Consider the following 20144-nt stretch of genomic DNA (forward strand, 5'->3'; position numbering starts at 1 on the left):
CCCTGAAAGCAGGTTGATTTTATTCAGGATTAAAATACACCATATTACTCCCCACCGTTTTGGCTACAAAACCCTATTTTTCAACGTAATCTCCGTTCAGTGCGACAGCCTTACGGAAAGTTACTGGGAAGGCTTAAACGACCGCATAGTAGCACTCTACTGTTAGACGTCGGAACCAACGTCTTGGTGCATCAGTAACCTCCCCATCATCCACACACTGCTTCCCGCGCAGTGCATCCTTCACTGGGCCAAACAGATGTAAGTCGGAAGGTGCGAAATCCGGGCTGTAGGGTGGATGAGGAAGAACAGTTCATCCCCCGTGTGCAGACTTTTGTGAGACCATGCGTTGTCATGGAGGAGGATAAAGATGAGGAAGAACAGTCCAACGGAGTTTTGTGAGATCCCCTCTGGTGCCGAGACTTAGTTGAGGCCTTGCGTTGTCAAGGAGAAGCATGAGTTCGTTTGCATTTTTGTGGCGACAAACACGCTGAAGTCGTTTCTTCAGTTTCCTGAGGGTAGCACAATACACTTCTGAGTTGATCGTTGCACCATGAGGGAGGACTTCAAAGAGAATAACCCATTCACACACTACTGGCCATTAAAATTGCTACACCAAGAAGAAATGCAGATGATAAACGGGTATTCATTGGACAAATATATCATACTATAACTGACATGTGATTACATTTTCACGCATATTTGGTGCATAGATCCTGAGAAATGAGTACCCAGAACAACCACCTCTGGCGGTAATAACGGCCTTGATAGGCCTCGGCATTGAGTCAAACAGAGGTTGGATGGCGTGTACAGGTACAGCTGCCCATGCAGCTTCAACACGATACCACAGTTCATCAAGAGTAGTGACTGGCGTATTGTGACGAGCCAGTCGCTCGGCCATCATTGAGCACACGTTTTCAATTGGTGAGAGATCTGGAGAACGTGCTGGCCAAGGCAACAGTCGAACATTTTCTGTATCCAGAAAGGCCCGTACAGGAACTGCAACATGCGGTCGTGCATTATCCTGCTGAAATGTAGGGTTTCGCAGAGATCGAATGAAGGGTAGAGCCACGGGTCGTAACACATCCGAAATGTAACGTCCACTCTTCTAAGTGCCGTCAATGCGAACAAGAGGTGACCGAAACGTGTAAGCAATGGCACCCCATACCATCACGCCGGGTGATACGCCAGTATGCAGATGACGAATACACGCTTCCTATGTGCGTTCACCGTGATGTCGCTAAACACGGATGCGACCATCATGATGCAATAAACAGAACCTGGATTCATCCGAAAAAATGACATTTTGCCATTCGTGCACCCAGGTTCATCGTTGAGTACACCATCGCAGGCGCTTCTGTCTGTGATGCAGCGTCAAATGTAGAAGCAGCCACGGTCTCCGAGCTGATAGTCCCTGCTGCTGCAAACGTCGTCGAACTGTTCGTGCAGATGGTTGTTGTCTTGCAAACGTCATCTGTTGGTTCAGGGATCGAGACGTGGCTGCACGATCCGCAACAGCGAGGCGGATAAGGTGCCTGTAATCTCGACTGCTAGTGATACGAGGCCGTTGGGATCCAGCACGGCGTTCCGTATTACCCTCCTGAACCCACCGACTCCATATTCTGCTAACAGTCATAGGATCTCGTCCAACGCGAGCAGCAATGTCGCGATACGATAAAACGGATTCGCGATAGGCTACAGTCCGACCTTTATCAAAGTCGGAAACGTGATGGTACGCATTTCTCCTCCTTACACGAGGCAACACGACAACGTTTCACCAGGCAACGCCGGTCAACTGCTGTTTGTGTATGAGAAATAGATTGTAAACTTTCCTCATGTCAGCACGTTGTAGGAGTCGCCACCGGCGTCAACCTTGTGTGATTGCTCTGAAAAGCTTATCATTTGCATATCACAGCGGTTAAGTTTCGCGTCTGTAGCACGTCATCTTCGTGGTGTAGCGGTTTTAATGGCCAATAGTGTAGTTCCGGAAGACCGTCGCCATGACTTTACCGGCTCGCGGTGCGGTTTTGAAGTTTTTCTTCGGAGAAGAGGTGGTGTTGCGCCACTGCATGGACTTCGGAACGAGAGTGTCCGCACGTTCTGACACTGCAGGAGTCACAGCTGTGTGCGGACGGCCGGCACGCGGGAGGTCGGACAGGTTTGCGCTACCTTGTTGCGATGATGACAGGCACCTCGCCCAACGACTCATCGTGCTTTTGTTCACCGCCACGTCTCCGCAGACGTTCTGCAAGCACCTATGAAGACATGCGATGCTCTGGTTTTCCACCAAAAGAAACTCAATGACAGTTCTCTGCTTGGGACGCACTTCCGTTACAGACGCCATTTTGAAGACTACGTATAGAGTCAACACAAATCGGAACTTCGTAAAAATGTAGGGGCTGGAGCGGGAATATTCCACAATGTCCCACAACAAATTCCGCATTTTTTCAACCGAAAATGACCGAGAAAAAAAATGTGTTGCACTACTTATTGTACGCCTCTCGTTGATAACTGTCGAATCCCTTCTCCGTTCGGCTTTCCGGTATGTTACGTAGTCAAGAATGTTCTACTCATCTTCCGATGACTTGAAGCACACGCCTTCCCTGAAGAAACCGAGTAATGTTTCCACGGCTTGAGAAGCTGTAGCTGAAACCAGCCGCACTAAATGTAGCTACAAGCGGCAAAAGTTGTTAGTCTAGTTCCATGTTTTGATAACTATTAAGTGAGCAAAAGTCGTCGAACGAAAATTCCGAATGTTGTCACTCCTTGGGCACAATTTCAACTACTAAGTCCGCATTAGTTTGTAGTTTACAATACAATATTCACACGTAGGTACAATCACTTTCAATAGACAGCTTATGGTGTACACCATTCTCTGTTACCGAAAAAATATGCACGGACTTTTTGTGGGCCCGCATCTCGTGGTCGTGCGGTAGCGTTCTCGCTTCCCACGCCCGGGTTCCCGGGTTCGATTCCCGGCGGGGTCAGGGATTTTCTCTGCCTCGTGATGGCTGGGTGTTGTGTGATGTCCTTAGGTTAGTTAGGTTTAAGTAGTTCTAAGTTCTAGGGGACTGATGACCTGAGATGTTAAGTCCCATAGTGCTCAGAGCCATTTGAACCATTTGAACTTTTTGTGGACCGCTGGCTCACAACTAAACAAATTGTTCACTATGATCTGCTACTTTCAGGTTAGGACTTGTACAGTACGCCACACGGATTTAAATTGTTCAGAATAGGGCACAGTTCACACAGAAAACGCGGAATTTGCACGTTCCCCTCCACAGTTCGTCCGTTAATACTTTCCAATACTTCACGATATGGTTGTAGCCCGCGGTCGCTCAAAATTAAAACACATTTTCACAGCTCAATGTCGACATATTCGGTCGTTATGTTGCCCGAGCCCCGACTCCTTTACGCTGCAGAACGCAATCCTCGCTATACAACGTGCGCGCAAAGGTGCTCTTTTATGATTGGTTGGACTGGGACCATCGTAGCCAATCACTTTGCAGATCTAATCCTCACCATCCCGTGTCTTCTACTTTGCACCGGTCACATAACCAACATTTCTTTAGCTCAATTTATTAGATAAATAATTCTGAAAAACCAAATAACAATAAATTAATGCCTTCTTTAAATAGTTGAGCTATCAAGACTATGTTTCTCATTTCCCCAATACCGTAAACTCACAAATTTTATCGATGTATATGACACACACACACACAACCACGCGCGCGCGCACGCTATAGATTGATGTTCGCACGCTATCATACATTCATTTAACTATAAATGCAAATTTTCACAGATCATACATAAAACATAATGGCAGTGGGAACAGAAATACTAGAAGCAAACGGACAAGTGGGAGTAACACTTGCGCTCTGAGTGTTTCGTACAAACTTAATTAACTATGCAGATTGATAGTTGATTTATAGGTTTTGACGAGTGAGTTTACGAGTATCAAAATACGTGACATTAATGGCCGTATATTTTGACTGGATTGATGTAGAAGCTTAAATCTTTCACACCGCCACGGGATCATAGATCTTACTAATTGACACAAATTTCAACTTGATATCTCCACCCGTTCCTGCAAAAAATGGGCCGTAACAGACCCTACGAGACTGAGAACGTGCGTTCACTGGGGATTGTTGAGCATTTCCGTAACGCGTACAGAACATTCTCGGTTAACTTATCGCGTCAAACATGGGTAAAATCTCATCTCGAACTCTCGACCTCCATCATTTTCGTCACGAACAACTGACTGTCGTCACTGCTGTTGAGGTAATCATTTATAGCCCACAGATAGGATTGTCAGTACTAAAAATTGAAATGCTGGACTCCGCGTTATATTTAGCCGGACACTTTGAACTAAAAGCCGGGCTAGCTGTTTTAAACATTTATGTGAGATCAGCCTTAAACGTGCTTCAACAAAAAAATTAAAATAAAAAAGTCAGCAAACTGCCTTGTAATTTTGCAATTGTGATTGCAGCTAACAGTAAGTGCTTAGCGTTCTTAACTGCCGAGTCTTGTTGCTGAGATAATCCTATGTTGAAATATGCTAAAAGTTCTTCTTAAACAGAACAAACTATTGTCTATTCTTCTGGGACGGAAAACAAAATGATCTTCGATAACTTGTCAGTTCAATTAGATTCACAAAGAAATAAAAATAATCTGTGGTTAAGTATTAAAATTCTCATTTGAACCTACTTTATCAACAATGTTATTTTTCATAGAATGAATTTCGTGAAACTCTTGAAAGAATGATTTTAAATTAACAAAAACCATATATCTGTGATTGTTTCTGTTTGTAGTTTATTGCAATCCTTTGTTCATGGGGCGTTCAAGAAAGAGAACGTACGAGGGCAGTTCAATAAGTAATGCAACACATTTTTTTTCTGAAACAGGGGTTGTGTTATTCAGCATTGAAATACACCAGGTTATTCCCCAATCTTTTAGCTACACAACACTATTTTTCAACGTAATCTCCATTCAATGCTACGGCCTTACGCCACCTTGAAATGAGGGCCTGTATGCCTGCACGGTACCATTCCACTGGTCGATGTCGGAGCCAACGTCGTACTGCATCAATAACTTCTTCATCATCCGCGTAGTGCTTCCCACGGATTGCGTCCTTCATTGGGCCAAACATATGGAAATCCGACGGTGCGAGACCGGGTCTGTAGGGTGCATGAGGAACAACAGTCCACTGAAGTTTTGTGAGCTCCTCTCGGGTGCGAAGACTTGTGTGAGGTCTTGCGTTGTCATGAAGAAGGAGAAGTTCGTTCAGACTTTTGTGCCTACGAACACGCTGAAGTCGGTTCTTCAATTTCTGAAGAGTAGCACAATCGTTTGACCATGGGGAAGGACATCGAACAGAATAACCCCTTCAGCGTCCCAGAAGACTGTAACCATGACTTTACCGGCTCAGGGTATGGCTTTAAACTTTTTCTTGGTAGGGGAGTGGGTGTGGCGCCACTCCATTGATTGCCGTTTTGTTTCAGGTTCGAAGTGATGAACCCATGTTTCATCGCCTGTAACAATCTTTGACAAGAAATTGTCACCCTCAGCCACATGACGAGCAAGCAATTCCGCACAGATGGTTCTCCTTTGCTCTTTATTGTGTTCGGTTAGACAACGAGGGACCCAGCGGGAACAAACCTTTGAATATCCCAACTGGTGAACAATTGTGACAGCACTACCAACAGAGATGTCAAGTTGAGCACTGAGTTGTTTGATGGTGATCCGTCGATCATCTCAAACGAGTGTGTTCGCACGCTCCGCCATTGCAGGAGTCACAGCTGTGCACGGCCGGCCCGCACGCGGGAGATCAGACAGTCTTGCTTGACCTTGCGGCGATGATGACACACGCTTTGCCCAACGACTCACCGTGCTTTTGTCCACTGCCAGATCACCGTAGACATTCTGCAAGCGCCTATGAATATCTGAGATGCCCTGGTTTTGCGCCAAAAGAAACTCGATCACTGCCCGTTGTTTGCAACGCACATCCGTTACAGACGCCATTTTAACAGCTCCGTACAGCGCTGCCACCTGTCGGAAGTCAATGAAACTATACGAGACGAAGCGGGAATGTTTGAAAATATTCCACAAGAAATTTCTGGTTTTTTCAACCAAAATTGGCCGAGAAAAAAATGTGTTGCATTACTTATTGAACTGCCCTCGTACCTTCGACATTGGCATTATGGCCTAGAACTGCAAAGTAATACTCTGCCAATTTCAACAATTCCCAATAAAATTCTTCATTATACTGTGATTTAAAATAACTTGTCCACTTTCCACTAGCCAAGAAATTTTTGAAGGCACTTTTCTTTCTTTTTTTTCTTTTTGTTCCATGAATTTCGTGAAATTTTGCCACTGATCAAAGAATTTACTGTCAACTAACTTAACATTTTTACCAGTAGCAGGTGTTTCGTCTGTGGATTATTTTTACGAGCTTCAAACGGGAGCCACTTATTTTCAGTTATTTGTGTGATTACTACACTGAAGAGCCATGCAGACGTGCCGCAACACTATCTGGGATGGACTCGGCTAATGTCTGAAGTAGTGCTGGAAGGAACTGACACCACGAATCCTGCAGGGTTGTGCATAAATCTGTAAGAGTACGAGGGGGGGAGATCTCTTCTGAACAGCACGTTGCAAGGCATACCAGATATGCTCAACAATGTACATGTCTGGGGAGTCTGGTGAATCGCTGTAGTGTTTGAACTCAGAAGAGTGTTCCTGGAGCTACTCCGTAGCAACTCGGGACGTGTGGGGTGTCGCATTGTCCTGCTGGAATTGCCCAAGTGCGTCGGAGTGCACAGTGGACATGAATGGATGCGGCTGATCAGACAGGATGCTTATGTACGTGTCACCTGTCAGAGTCGTATCTAGACGTATCAGGGGTCCCGTATGACTCCAACTGCACACGCCCCGCACCATTACAGAGCCTCCACCAGCTTCAACAGTCCCCTGCTGACATGCGGGTTCCATGGATACATGAGGCTGTCCCCATACCCGTACACGTCCATCCGCTCTATACAATCTGAATCGAGACTCGTCCGACCATGTGAGACGTAAAGCTTTGTGTCGTGCAGTCATCAAGGGTACACGAGTGGGTCTACGGCTACGTAAGCGTATATCGGTTATGTTTCGTTCAATGCTTCGTATGCTATCGGTTATGTTTCGTTCAATGCTTCGTATGCTAACACTTGTTGATGGCCCAGCATTGAAATTTGCAGCAATCTGCGGAAGCTGTCACTTCTGTGACGGTGACGATTCTCTTCAGTCGTCGTTGGTTCCGTTCTTGCAGGATCTTTTTCCAACCGCAGCGATGCCGGAGATATGACGTTTTACCAGAGTCCTGATATTCTGGATATGCTCGTGAAATGTTCGAACGTGAAAATACCCACTTCATCGCTACCTCGGAGATGCTGTGTCCCATCGCTCGTGCGCCGACTATAGCACCACGTTCTAACACACTTAAATCTTGATAATTTGCCATTGTAGCAGTAGTATCCGATATAACAACTGTGCTAGGCATGTGCTGTCTTATACAGCCGTTGCCGACCGCAGGGCCGTATTCTGCCTGTTTGCATATCTATGTATTTGAATGCGCATGCCTATACCTGTTTCCTTGGCGCTTCAATGTATTTGTCAGAACACGACCGTAAAAAGCCGCACACATATCGACCCTACCCACACACAGCCTACATCATCACTACGTCATTCTGCCGGGGCCAACGCTCTTGAAAGAACGTAAACAGTTCGTCGCATTTCTCTGTCTCTTCTCAGCACGATGTAACGATGACTTAAGCCAATCAATCACAAGCCGTCTAGGGGACATCACAACAGCCATGGTAGTCAGTTGTCCCTAACTGAAGACGCTGGACGATTTCGTCGGCAAGTAAACCTTGAAAGTTTTTATACACGGCTGTTGTCGTGAGAAACTTCGATCTCAAATCTCCGTAAAACTCTCGTGCTTACTAAACAATCCCATGAGGAAACGCGGCGCTCATCGCTGGATCTTCTCTATTTCTTCAATTAGTCCAACACGCTAAGGGTCACTGATGAGCAGTACTCAAGAATCGGTCGAACAAGTGTTTTGAGAGTGACTTCACTCAACGAATCTTACGTTAGCCACACACCGGCTTTTCCGAAAATTAGTGTTAAGCGGTCGTTCCGCATTAAATCGTTCCAGATAGTTATTACTTGACATTTTATGACATGTTTCTAGTGACTTATTGCTAGTTGCGTAATAGAACAGTAAGGTGTATTTCCGCCTGTTTATGTGCACTGGTTCCAATTATGTGAGTTGATGATTAGCTGCTAACCAGTGCAGTGCGAATGATCACTACATGCCACAAGACTGAAAGGAAAGCCATTTCATCTGAAGTGCCGCAGCAATTTTAGGCCAACAGATATGTGTTTCTGTCACAGATCGTTACAGATGAACAAATCTGGGTGCATCACTTTGAGCCGGAAACAAAAAGTTAGTCACTGGAATGGCATCACCCGGAATCATCACAAAAGAAGGTAAAGGACCAATGTTCACAGAGGAAGAAAACACCATGGGATATCCCAGGTAACAATGCCATACGACATTTACATTTATATCAGGTGGATATCATAGCAGCCAATGGGTTTTGTGCAGCGGTAACACCTGTTCCCGTCAGACTGCTGAAGTTAAGCGCTGTCGGGCTTGGCTAGCACTTGGATGGGTGACCGTCCTTTCATTATGCAGGTATTTCTCCATATCGCTACACTCTGGCGTTACGACTTGACTATGTTACAACACCATCGTCCGCAAAAGCATCGCGCAACTTCCTACGATATCCCAAAAAATCTAAACTCCGTCCGACAGGCCTCGGAAGACCCTATCGGTACCGACCGACCGCTGTGTCATCCTCAGACCGTAGGCGTCACTGGATGTGGATATGGAGGGGCATGTGGTCAGCACATCGCTCTCCCGGTCGATTGTCAATTTTCGTGACGGGTGCCGCTACTTCTCAATCAAGTAGCTCTTCAATCTGCCTCACAAGGGCTGAGTACACCCCGCTTGGCAACAGTGCTCGGAAGACCGGACGGTCACCCATCCAAGTGCTAGCCAAGCCCGACAGCGCTTAACTTCAGCAGTCTGACGGGAACAGGTGTTACCACTGCACAAAGTCCATTGGCTGCTATGATATCCACCTGATATCAATGTAAATGTCGTATGCCATTGTTGCCTGGGATATCCCACGGGGCGGATTCGGGTACCGGTTGGAAAGGGTTGGTCCTTTGCTTGCTTCTGTGATGATTCCGAGTAGTGCCATTCCAGTGACTACTTTTTGTTTCCAGCTCAAAGTGATGCACCCAGGTTTGTTCATCTGTAACGATCTGTAACAGAAACACATCTTCATTGGCCTAGAATTGCTGCGGCACTTCAGATGAAATGGCTTTCCTTTCAATCTTGTGGCATGTAGTGATCATTCGCGGAACACGTTCTGAGCCCATCTTAAATACTGAGGGGTCTCAGCCATTGCACGCACACATCAATGCTCACCGATAGCTACAGTACCAATTGTCGAGCAGTGATGCACCGGCCTGCGACAATAATGGCATCTGGGCGATTCAAAATATTGGGAACGGTGGCTGTGATAGGACGTCCCGAACGCGGCAGATCATGAAGCTCAGTTTCTGCGCCTCCTGACACTTCTACCTCTCTTGACTCACCGCCCAACGGTGCTCCTATCACCTGCCTCATTACCATACACTGCACACAAATGTGTTCACCACTGTCTCTTTTTCCGCGTCCAACAATTCGATTACGGCACGTTGTTGATTACGATTGTCTCGAGTAGACGCCATTCTCATGGATCACTAACACCCAAACTTCCACATGTCAGACTCTCAGATCGGCACCAAACGTTGTATGTCGATAGAGTATCAACCAAGACACCGATTTAGTTCGTGCTGTGTGCTGTCGTCCAGCAGAACGATAGACCATCGCTGTGAGTACGTCAGCGTATAGCTTCGGTGGAGAAGTCGGTAGAGCATTAGATCGCCGTACCAAGGGTCATAGGTTCATACCCCATGATGACAATTTTTTTATTACTGTATTATGCATGAAAGTGTTATATGAGACTATTAATACTTCCGCACGTGTGGCACAGTTGCTTTTTTATTCTGCTGTTCCGATTGTTTAAGTTTATTCTGTGAAACTACAAGCGTACTGTTCTGTCGCACATGTCCGACAGAACACCACACTCAAATATACAGATGTACTCTATAGGTTTCGTTCTTTCAACTAACGAAGTCTAAGCGGGCTCCCAAAAGAACATTGCTACAAACTCCGACAAGTCCTTTTGCATGTCAGGAAAACATTCTCCCATATAACAGTTTCACGCGCAAACAGTTGAAACAAATTATCGTGAGTGTGATTTGAACGCTGGACATTTCGCACGACGGCCTCAGGCTCTACCAACTTCCCCACGAGAGACTTACACGGATGCGTCCTACGCACAACGTTTGGTACCGATCTGAGTGTCTGGCATCTGCAGGTTTAGGTGTAAGGCTCTGCCTTGTGTCGTAATTTTTCGAATTTTCGCATACGCGTAGAAGAAACATCAAATTTGAAGCACCTGAAGAGACTTTTATATATATATTAACGATTGTAAAAAAAATTTGGGCATTATTTATTGGACAACCTCCTATGTACATGACTGTTTTTCATAATTACTGGACGAAAGAGTTGCCGACTTCGTGGCCATGTGGGTAAGCATCACACTACGCATCCAAACGTCTCGATTTCGTTGTACGGAAAAACCTTTGGAAATTTCTTGGAGGTAATGGGATTTTCACTTAAAGTTATGATTTAGATACATATTAAAAGTAGAGTTATGTCCTGATTGGTGTTGCGCGAGTAATTTGAGGTTTTCTTTTCATTTACGAAGTATTCAATCTATTGTTCAAAGGAAGGAAATGCGCTACTTCTTCCACACAACCATGCCAAACAAAGTTTTGTCATGTTCCGAACAGAAGTTGAACCGATTGATGTCTGCCTTTAATTTTTAGTGAAGTGAGCATCTGATTCAGTTTCCCCTCTGTCAGGGTACTTGGTTCGATGTGTAGTTCGTAGGTGTAGGGATGTGAATGTTCTGCTCAGACATATACAGAATTAAAACTGATGGGAAAACAGATTTTCATTTCACATTGAGTGGAGATTTAGGAAGTGTGTGTGTGTCTGTGCATCCTACGACATAAAATGAATACTAATTTGCTCGCCAGAGAATGTTCAGTTGCATCTACTCCAAGCATCATAGTTCTTCGCAAATGTTGTCTGTGTGTTTATTCAAATCGAACACTCCAGTTCCTAATTATGTTCTACTTACATTCAGACAACCGATTTCGATTCAATTATTGGCTTTGTTTCAAGCTTTTATGCGGAGAACAATGGGGTAACGTAATATAATTTGTTAAGTTCTGCCCTTTTCCAATTCTGACTGCAGCTGACGACGACTAGTGTTATCTGAACATGAAAATTTTATTAAGTAGCCGTGCGTTCCTCGGCGTCAACAATATATCTGTGGATGATTTTTAACTGAGTATGAACCTATTCAATGATAAAACGCACCGTAATAGGCAACTGATGAGTTTGTTGTCGGTAAACAAAGTGAAATCGCCGCTTTTAATTTACAAGTATTACAGCAGTCATCTCACACAATCAATAGTAAGTGTATGGATCTTCTACACAAAGCTTTATAAGCACGTAATTTGCTCCAAAATGTTATCCATTGTTCAAGAACATATGTTTTCAATAGCTGTACAGCAATATAAAATGTTCATCTACAAACAAACTACACCTACCGAAAAACACCGTCATTGTATTAGATACATTACTTATGTACCTTGAGAGCTACATAATAAGAAATTATGGCATGCTAATTAAATCTAATATATCAGTTCCTGTGTATGCACATTATACGTATTATTTCCTTCGACATGATTCATATCAAGAAGCATCTCCACTGTACGGGTTATGAACTATCAATGAATCCCGAAAGCGAGCACACGGTTTGAAATTTATGGCGTTAACCGGCAGTACGTAACTGATACCCATCGAGTTAGATTAGTTTTTTTTTTTTTTACTTCTCCTTCATTTTCTCTTGGTAATTTAAAATTTTGATAAACTTAAGCAAAATATAAGTTTCTTCTTGTTCACGACATATCCGTACCTGACTCGGCGATATCTTGTTAACGTTTCTGCTGATCTTGCGCTGCGCAAGTGGTATATTGACACAGAGAATCATTTGCAATTTTGCACTAGTTTTCACATTAGAGCTATGCCATGAATTGTAATCACTTTGTGTAGTTCCTGTCGTTCAATAGTGGCTAACTTTGATGTTTTTAGAACAGTTTACCACGATATTTTGCAGTGAATAGATTAAGTGCTCCTGATTTCTTCGCAAGACACTTTATGTTCCTTATTGAAGCATCCTCAGTGGCGATTTTGTGTAACCCTTTGTTTACATTTGTTGCAGGTGCTGCAGTGAGCTCCTTCTGTTGGGAAAGTGTGTGTGTGTGGGGGGGGGGATTGACCCTAAGTGTGTGCTATGCAGGATGTGGTATGTCTGCTAGTAACGGGATAAGGGTAAACAGTGACGACCTTTGTTTTATTGTATCTTCTTAGGAGCTAAATCTTATTTTTGGGGCACGACTGTCCTAATGCTGTGCAGCTCCATACCTGTTTAGTAGAGACACTGGCAACGCTTCCATCTGTGCTCTGACCGAACGGTATTTAGCTGTCCTGTACAACCGAGGATTTGCATGCACGTTTCACAATTTCCACTTCACAATTTCACTACTGTTTCTGCCATGCTTTCATAGACGACAGTTTTCGTACATCTTCAAAGAACGAAATTTACTAAAGACAAACGCAGCCATTTTTAATTAATTATCCTTTTTGTAATTTCAGTTCCAGTCTCCTATAAAGATTTCCATTGCTCTAGTTCAGTTTATAGCTCATTTCCCATTTGTCTTATATATCATTTTTACGTCCATTTTATTGGTATTTTCAGATTGTAATGATCATTTTCCACGTATTTTAGGTTATAAAAGTCCAGATCCTGCAGTTATAAATTATTTAATTTTTATAAACTAAATGGATGCGTAAACTAAATGAATGCTCACAATACAGAAAAGTACAGCAAATTTGATCGCGAAATCGGTCGCTTCATTACAGCACATCTGTATTTCAACTATTACACAGACATCTCTAGTGCTAAAAAGTGCGTAACAGGAGAATCAGGAACATATGTAGCTGACAACGTATCGTAAATGTAAACGTAAGCACCACAAAGACACATATCATGAAACAACAGGTGACATTAGTCCTAAGTGCCACGCAGTAAAAAATATTGATGGTTTAGAGCGTACAGGGGTCTAACATGAACTAAAGCCCTTGCTTATGTGGTTCAACAGGAAAAAAAGCAATGTAGTGCCGTCTATCGAGGTGCCAGTGAATCGTTAAATAATAGTAAAGCTATATAATTTAAAAAATTCGTTCTGCAAGCCCAGAGACGGCGCTAATGAACTTTTAATGTATGGTTTTAGTTTATGCCCAAAGAGGCACACTATTTTGATTGTACTATTTTCATTCCTTCACTTTACTTATTTGGTCATTATACGACACTGGTTAGCTTCATACCTTTCGACATTGTAATGTTGCTTTACTCCACATATTTATACTGTAAGTCCAGAGATGGCGCTAATGTAATTTCACGAGTTGTACGATTGCAGTCTATGCCCAGAGAGGGCGCTCCACGTTTTACTGTACTATTTGCATTTCTTGAAATTTTAATTATTTTGGTACATTATGTTAACACTGTACTTTCCGTGTCGTATGGAGTTCTAAATGAATCCTCTTCCACCAGTTTGTAACGCAAAAATACATGACATACCGTGCTACACATATTGCCGTTTGCTGTACTTATGGCTCCACACATGTGATTTGCTTTCCGTGGTTTAACCATTATTTGCAGTTTAATTGAAAAATTAAAATTACATAGTTTTACTATTACTTAACAGCTCACCAGTACTCCAGTACAGGGAACCTCAAGGCTATGACGTCACATTTTCTTCCTGTTCAACCACGTAAGCAATGGCTTCAGTTCATGATGACTCCTGTACGCACTACACCGCCAATATTTTTGACTACGTGCCACTTTGGACTAATGTCACCTGTTGTTATACTGTATGTAACTATGTGGTGTTTATGTTTGCACTTGTTGTCAACTATCTTATATTTGTTCCTGATTCTCCTGTGTTGTCATTTTTAGCACTGAAGATGTCTCTGTAACAGCTGAAATCTAGATCTGTGTAATAAAGCGTCGATCATTTTCTATATTCAATGTTCGCTGCGCGCAACAAGATCATATTGATTCCAGTCTGATTAAAGGAAATCTTAGTAGGGGCATCCGTTCCCCCCTCCCTCGTCCCCGATGTTAACAAATATTAGTATGAGATCACTGTTGACTCTAGGTAGAGGATAACGTGCTGCGTCGTGCCCCTCTGGAAAACTTCGATCTAGTCACAAATCTGTTAAGGTATTATACGGATGTACTTTCCTTAGATTTTCTGAAGTACTGCAGACGCTGATTTCCTTGTAATAGGCTTCTTGGAACAGGACTGTGTGACAGTAAACATTTCGTTGGGGTTTCCGTGACAGTGTGCGCACGATTTTCGAGCATGATTTTTTAGTGGGAGATTTAAACGCACGGTTGAGCAAGTAACTCAGAGCTTTCCCGTCAGCTGGCTGTACGGGATGGGATGCCCACGCGCGCGCGACACGCCCTGCTTGGCGTTAAAAAGAAACGAACACGAAGACACCGCCAGCACGCTGCATCTGCATAATAACAGCCCCTCTGGCATACCGGGCTCCGTCCTTCACTTAATGAATCGTGTCAAGGGAACAACGGCAGACCTCTATAGTCGAAGCCGACAACGCGGCGCCCATCCAGTCTGTGCACGTGCGCTTAAAGAACATGTGCAGCTACAAATGCAAGCCGAGAACAGATATATTAACAATATAAACGTAGACTTCTGCAGCCATTGTCACAGTCAATAAAATTTTTCACGATTTGTGATCGCATTGTCAATATGTAAAACTAACGACGTTTCGATCATTATTGCAAATGACCTTCTTCAGGGTGTTTTTGTTTATTCCACAAACATCCTGAAGAAGGTCACTTGCAACAGTGACCGAAACGTCGGTAGTTTTAGTCATTGGCAATGCGGTCACAAACGCAGAAAAATTTTACTGACGTTTACAGTAGTTTTGTTGAGTAAGGAGGAAAAGGTAGATTACGGAAAATTACAGAACAAAGGAGCACAAAGGTAAAGGGTAAATAACGACAATGATACATATGAAATATTTTCGGTATTGGTGGTTCTCCACAGCTGTATTGTAGGAGTTTCACATAGTAAAGTACTGCCAAGCAAATCCCTTGTCATAGCAGTTTCGATCTAGAATATCATCACCAGACCGCAAAAACCACTTTAGCACATGTATTTTCTACGATCAAATGTGCTCCTAAATTTCTGTCCATAAAGTTCAGATACGAAACGAATGACAGGTTGAACGTATGTGTCACTTTAGTGCTTAATATAAGAAACCAAAACCCAAGCAAACATTTCGCCATAGACGTCAGACACAGAAGACCTGCACATCTTACTCGGGAATTGTTTCAGCAGGTACTCGTTGTCTTCTCGAATTATGTAGTAATGTCCATCACACACATTCGATCTGAAATTTTGTTCATGTCTGACATTTCGTAGACAAAAATTAGGAAGCAGACTTTGACGTTACATCTTTCGAACTTCATACCGAATGGTCATTTCGATATGATGGTACTCCAGATTTCGATGTCCATTTCTCCGCTTGCCTGAGTGAGGTCTCTGTGGCTCCCTTTCACAAACAATAGAAATTCTCTGGTCGCGCTCTATTAGCTACCGCGTAAGAAACTAAAGAGTAACGTGAACAGAAGCAGGCAACGGTGGCAAAAGGACTCATTGTAGCGTCCGCGGAGAGCAGCGATTAGCGGTTAGAAATCACGGAGACTCTGCAGCACAAATTCGGTCTCTGCAGACTGCTGGGCCAGCTGATGCAAATTGAGCATCGAGTTCTGGGCGGCGTCCATGTTGATGACGTAGCGTGTCCAAGGCCAGCCCGCCGTTACTCTGACTCCCACTTTCCCTTTCGTCAGACCTTACTTGGGTGCAGCTCCTGTCCGCTGTCATACTAGACGCTGGCTCGGATCTTGCGTGCCATTGATAACAACATAACCTACTGTACAACAAATTGAATAATTTTATATGTAGCAGCCTCTCCGACTTGATAACTGCGGAGTCAATTACGGCAGTAAATGCTCTAAGATGAGGTTAAAATTGAATTGCTGACAAGAAACAGGTTTGTGGTCCCACGCTACTGGACCAGCAATCACTTTTACAATGTATCCAGTACTTCGAATTAATATTAGAAACGTGTTTAATAAAAATAGAAACTGTTTGATGAGAGACTTGAGCACACTGCTACAATAATATAAGTCTTTGCAGTGCAACAATTTATCCACTTTCTGTTGAATGTTACTCGATTCGCAAGTACACAACGCATGAGTAATCACTGTTTCTCCATACGTGACCAGAAGCTATTATTCAAGATCACTAATACACGATTATACTCAGCAGGAGAGGAAACGACAGTACAAAATGCATAGTAACGCACACGTTAACCAACAGAGATAATGGCAACATACTCTTTTTTATCAAAATGGTATACCATCCTCAAACACTGATAACAAGGCGTGGGATGTAAACTTACAACGAGCGGCCGTTGGGATGCAGCAGTTGTCCACACGCAATCACACACCTTCCTCTTGAGATGCTTCTGCGCAACTGAAGAGCAGAACGACAGCAGGTCGCGACTCAGGCTTGCCAACCTCGCAACATGAGCGCGCAACCTCGCCCCAGCGTGCAGATCAGCAGCCGTATTCAGACTGCGCCAACACACTGGCTGCGAAGTTGTACTGCTAAAATGTTTGCGTGATATCGTATGTCCACAGTTGTCTGAACTGGTCCCGCACGCAACAAACCCGGCTCTCTGATGGCGAGGGGGGAGGGGGGACAAACCGGGGTATCTGCCCCGCGCTGCCATTTCTAGGGCCACCAAATTCATATTCTTGAAGAGAAAAACCTTGTTTCACAAAGCGCCTAGTAACCTGCGCACGTTGCTCTATCGATTATTCATATGATTTTGACACGCATCCCAGTTGGTTTTTCAAATTTTTGAACACATTCTAAGTTGATTTCTGAACGAATCACAAGTTGATTTTTGGATGCGGGCATAGTGTACGTGATGTCTCTTCCAGGGGAATCCCCGTCACATCTACAAATAAAAAAAACTTTTACGCAGAGAAAAAGGGTCGGGGCTATGAGCTGAGCCAAATAAACCCGAACAGGTGAATGCCAACTGCTGTTGGCTTCTGTGGTTGATTGGGTGTTCGAATGATAAGCGTTGTTATAATTACTGGCGAAATCCATAGATTCATACTACTAGAGTGGAAATAAACGACAACAGGAATAACATGTAAGATGGTTCGAATGGCTCTGCGCACTATGGGACTGCCGGCCGGAGTGGCCGAGCGGTTAAAGGCGCTACAGTCTGGAACCGCACGACCGCTACGGTCGCAGGTTCGAATCCTGCCTCGGGCATGGATGTGTGTGATGTCCTTAGGTTAGTTAGGTTTAAGTAGTTCTAAGTTCTAGGGGACTTATGACCACAGCAGTTGAGTCCCATAGTGCTCAGAGCCATTTGAACCATTTGAACCACTATGGGACTTAACTTCTGAGGTCATCAGTCCCCTAGAACTTACAACTACTTAAACCTAACTAACCTAAGGACATCACACACATCCATGCCCGAGGTAGGATTCGAACCTGCGACCGTAGCGGTCGCGCGGCTACAGACTGTAGCGCCTAGAACCGCTCGGCCACCACGGCCGGCAACATGTAAGAAAGCTTACACATTATCTTCTTGGTGTATGCAAGAAAATGAAATTTTGACAGAAATTTTTTGCCAGGGCGCTACATTACTAAGGGCCAGTAGTACAGTTCCCTGTTAGCAGCCACTAAGTTCTGTTCTCGGAATAGCGCAGAAACCGCGTTGTACGAACACGTAAAAATGCCCAACCGGAGAATAACCGCGGAATAGCTATACTGGTGACTCTGGCAGGGTTAGTGAAGTTAACCGGAGAATAAGTTTTGAAAATGGCAGGGATAGTTACAGAATTAGCGATAAAAAGATTGTTTGTTAGAACGAGGAAGGAGAAGAAGCGTCAACATTATGTGGAAGAAAATGACGATTCCAAATTTATATAAAAATTTCGTAATTCTACTTTTCGATCCCATGCTTGAGAAACTGGAGCACATAAATTAAATTATTTCCTAGCATAAAACTTTTTACTTGTAGTAGGCCTAATAGGCATTTGATATTGGTACTTCAGGAATTATATTCAGTCGTGTTATTTGTTTAAATGAGGTAGATGAAATTGGCCATTTGTGGCAAAACAATCTCGCTTATTTGGCGTATGTTACAATTGCTGCAGTATTAGAAAGGCCTATGTCGTTTTATCTAGCAGACAGTGTCATAATAGACGTAATGAAATCGAGAAACCTCACCAGTCTTAGATACCATTCGTATTAACAGCTTTTTCAGTATTAGACAACAACATTTTGATTTTTTATGTAGCAAAACGTTTAACGAACTTTGGTGAGGTAATAGATTCTTTCGCAGAAAGGAAAGCTGTAGCAAGATTAGAAAGAAAAAAAATCTGGGACCTAAGGATTGATGAAATGTGCACTGTTTTTCTTGTCTCTTTTCGTTTCTGGTTTTATGTTTCCTACATTTAATTTTATATCACACAAAAGCGAAAGTTATTAGCTACTAGGCAACAAAGAGTGCAAATTTTCTGAAGAGTTCTTATTCTCCCGGTCACAAATAATCCCGCCCAGAACTCTTTTTTTTTTTTTTTTTTTTTTTTTTTTTTTTTTTTTTTTTTTTACGGCGGTATGATGTCAAACCGGCCGACTGGGAGCAGGACATTTTAACTTCTATATCAAACTCTTCAGAAATACATTCGCTACAAAATGATCATACATTTGAAAAATCGTTTTTTTTTAGTTTTATGTCGTCCTATCTCAGAAGCACAATGGGGTGGAAAGGGGAGGGTCGGGGGCACCCCGGTTCGGAAATATCGTAGATCCGGGGCGACGGTATTTTTGATATCAGTATCATTTATCCTCTATCTGGTTTCAACTACGAATGATTGTCGGCAAAAGAAAACCCTAGTACGGGCTCTTAATTGCCATCTTCCCGTCGTGATCATTTCGAGAGATGAATTTAGGAGTAAATAATATGCTGTCCGACTCTTGCTGGAGCATACACTCTCGGATCCTAGCAGTGAACTTGCCCTTAATCCACCGCGGCTCTCTCGTAGTGTATGCCACTGGAATTTGCTGAGCACCTCTGTTGCTCTCTCAGGCTGAGCTTTTATTAATCAAGTCTGGCCCCCGACTGACGAGCAATGATAAAAATCGATCGAAGGAGCGTTTTGCGAGCCATCTCACCAAAGACTGAAGTCTTGCTTTAAATTTTCAAAAACGTAAAACCGTGCAATTTACGAAACGAAAAAAAAAGTGCTATCAGGACTGCAGTATTGTCGACTTACGTTTGTAACCGGTCAACTCAAAAAGATACCAGGTGGCTATAGTTCAATTGCAACTAGTCACTGAGGTCCAGTGTGGACTGTTATTATCGAATGACAGCGAAACTTGATAAATATTCTAATGCGTTGATGGGGAACCGATTTACGCTGCAAAACAAATTAGTTCCAGTTTCGGCCACCAGGTGCAAATCTGGCAGAGTGAATGCAAGAGATGCGTATACAAATGTTTCCATATGTATTTCTTTACACTACTGGCCATTAAAATTGCTACACCACGAACAAGACGTGCTACAGACGCGAAATTTAACCGACAGGAAGATGACGCTGTGATATGCAAATGATTAGCTTTTCAGAGCATTCACACAAGGCTGGCGCCGGTGGCGACACCTA

General features: G+C 43.5%; 1 protein-coding gene across 1 annotated transcript in view; it reads right to left on the bottom strand.

The window, feature by feature from the left end:
* Window positions 1-16999, bottom strand: part of LOC126175106 (uncharacterized) — a 143628-nt gene extending 126629 nt beyond the window's left edge. The window contains exon 1 of the mRNA XM_049921660.1: window positions 16853-16999. The gene's annotated coding sequence lies outside the window, so the exon portion shown is untranslated. The remainder of the gene's footprint in view (window positions 1-16852) is intronic.
* Between the last annotated feature and the right edge of the window lie 3145 nt (window positions 17000-20144).

Source organism: Schistocerca cancellata, chromosome 3, assembly GCF_023864275.1.
Source record: "Schistocerca cancellata isolate TAMUIC-IGC-003103 chromosome 3, iqSchCanc2.1, whole genome shotgun sequence".
In the NCBI taxonomy this organism is placed as follows: Eukaryota; Metazoa; Arthropoda; class Insecta; order Orthoptera; family Acrididae; genus Schistocerca; species Schistocerca cancellata.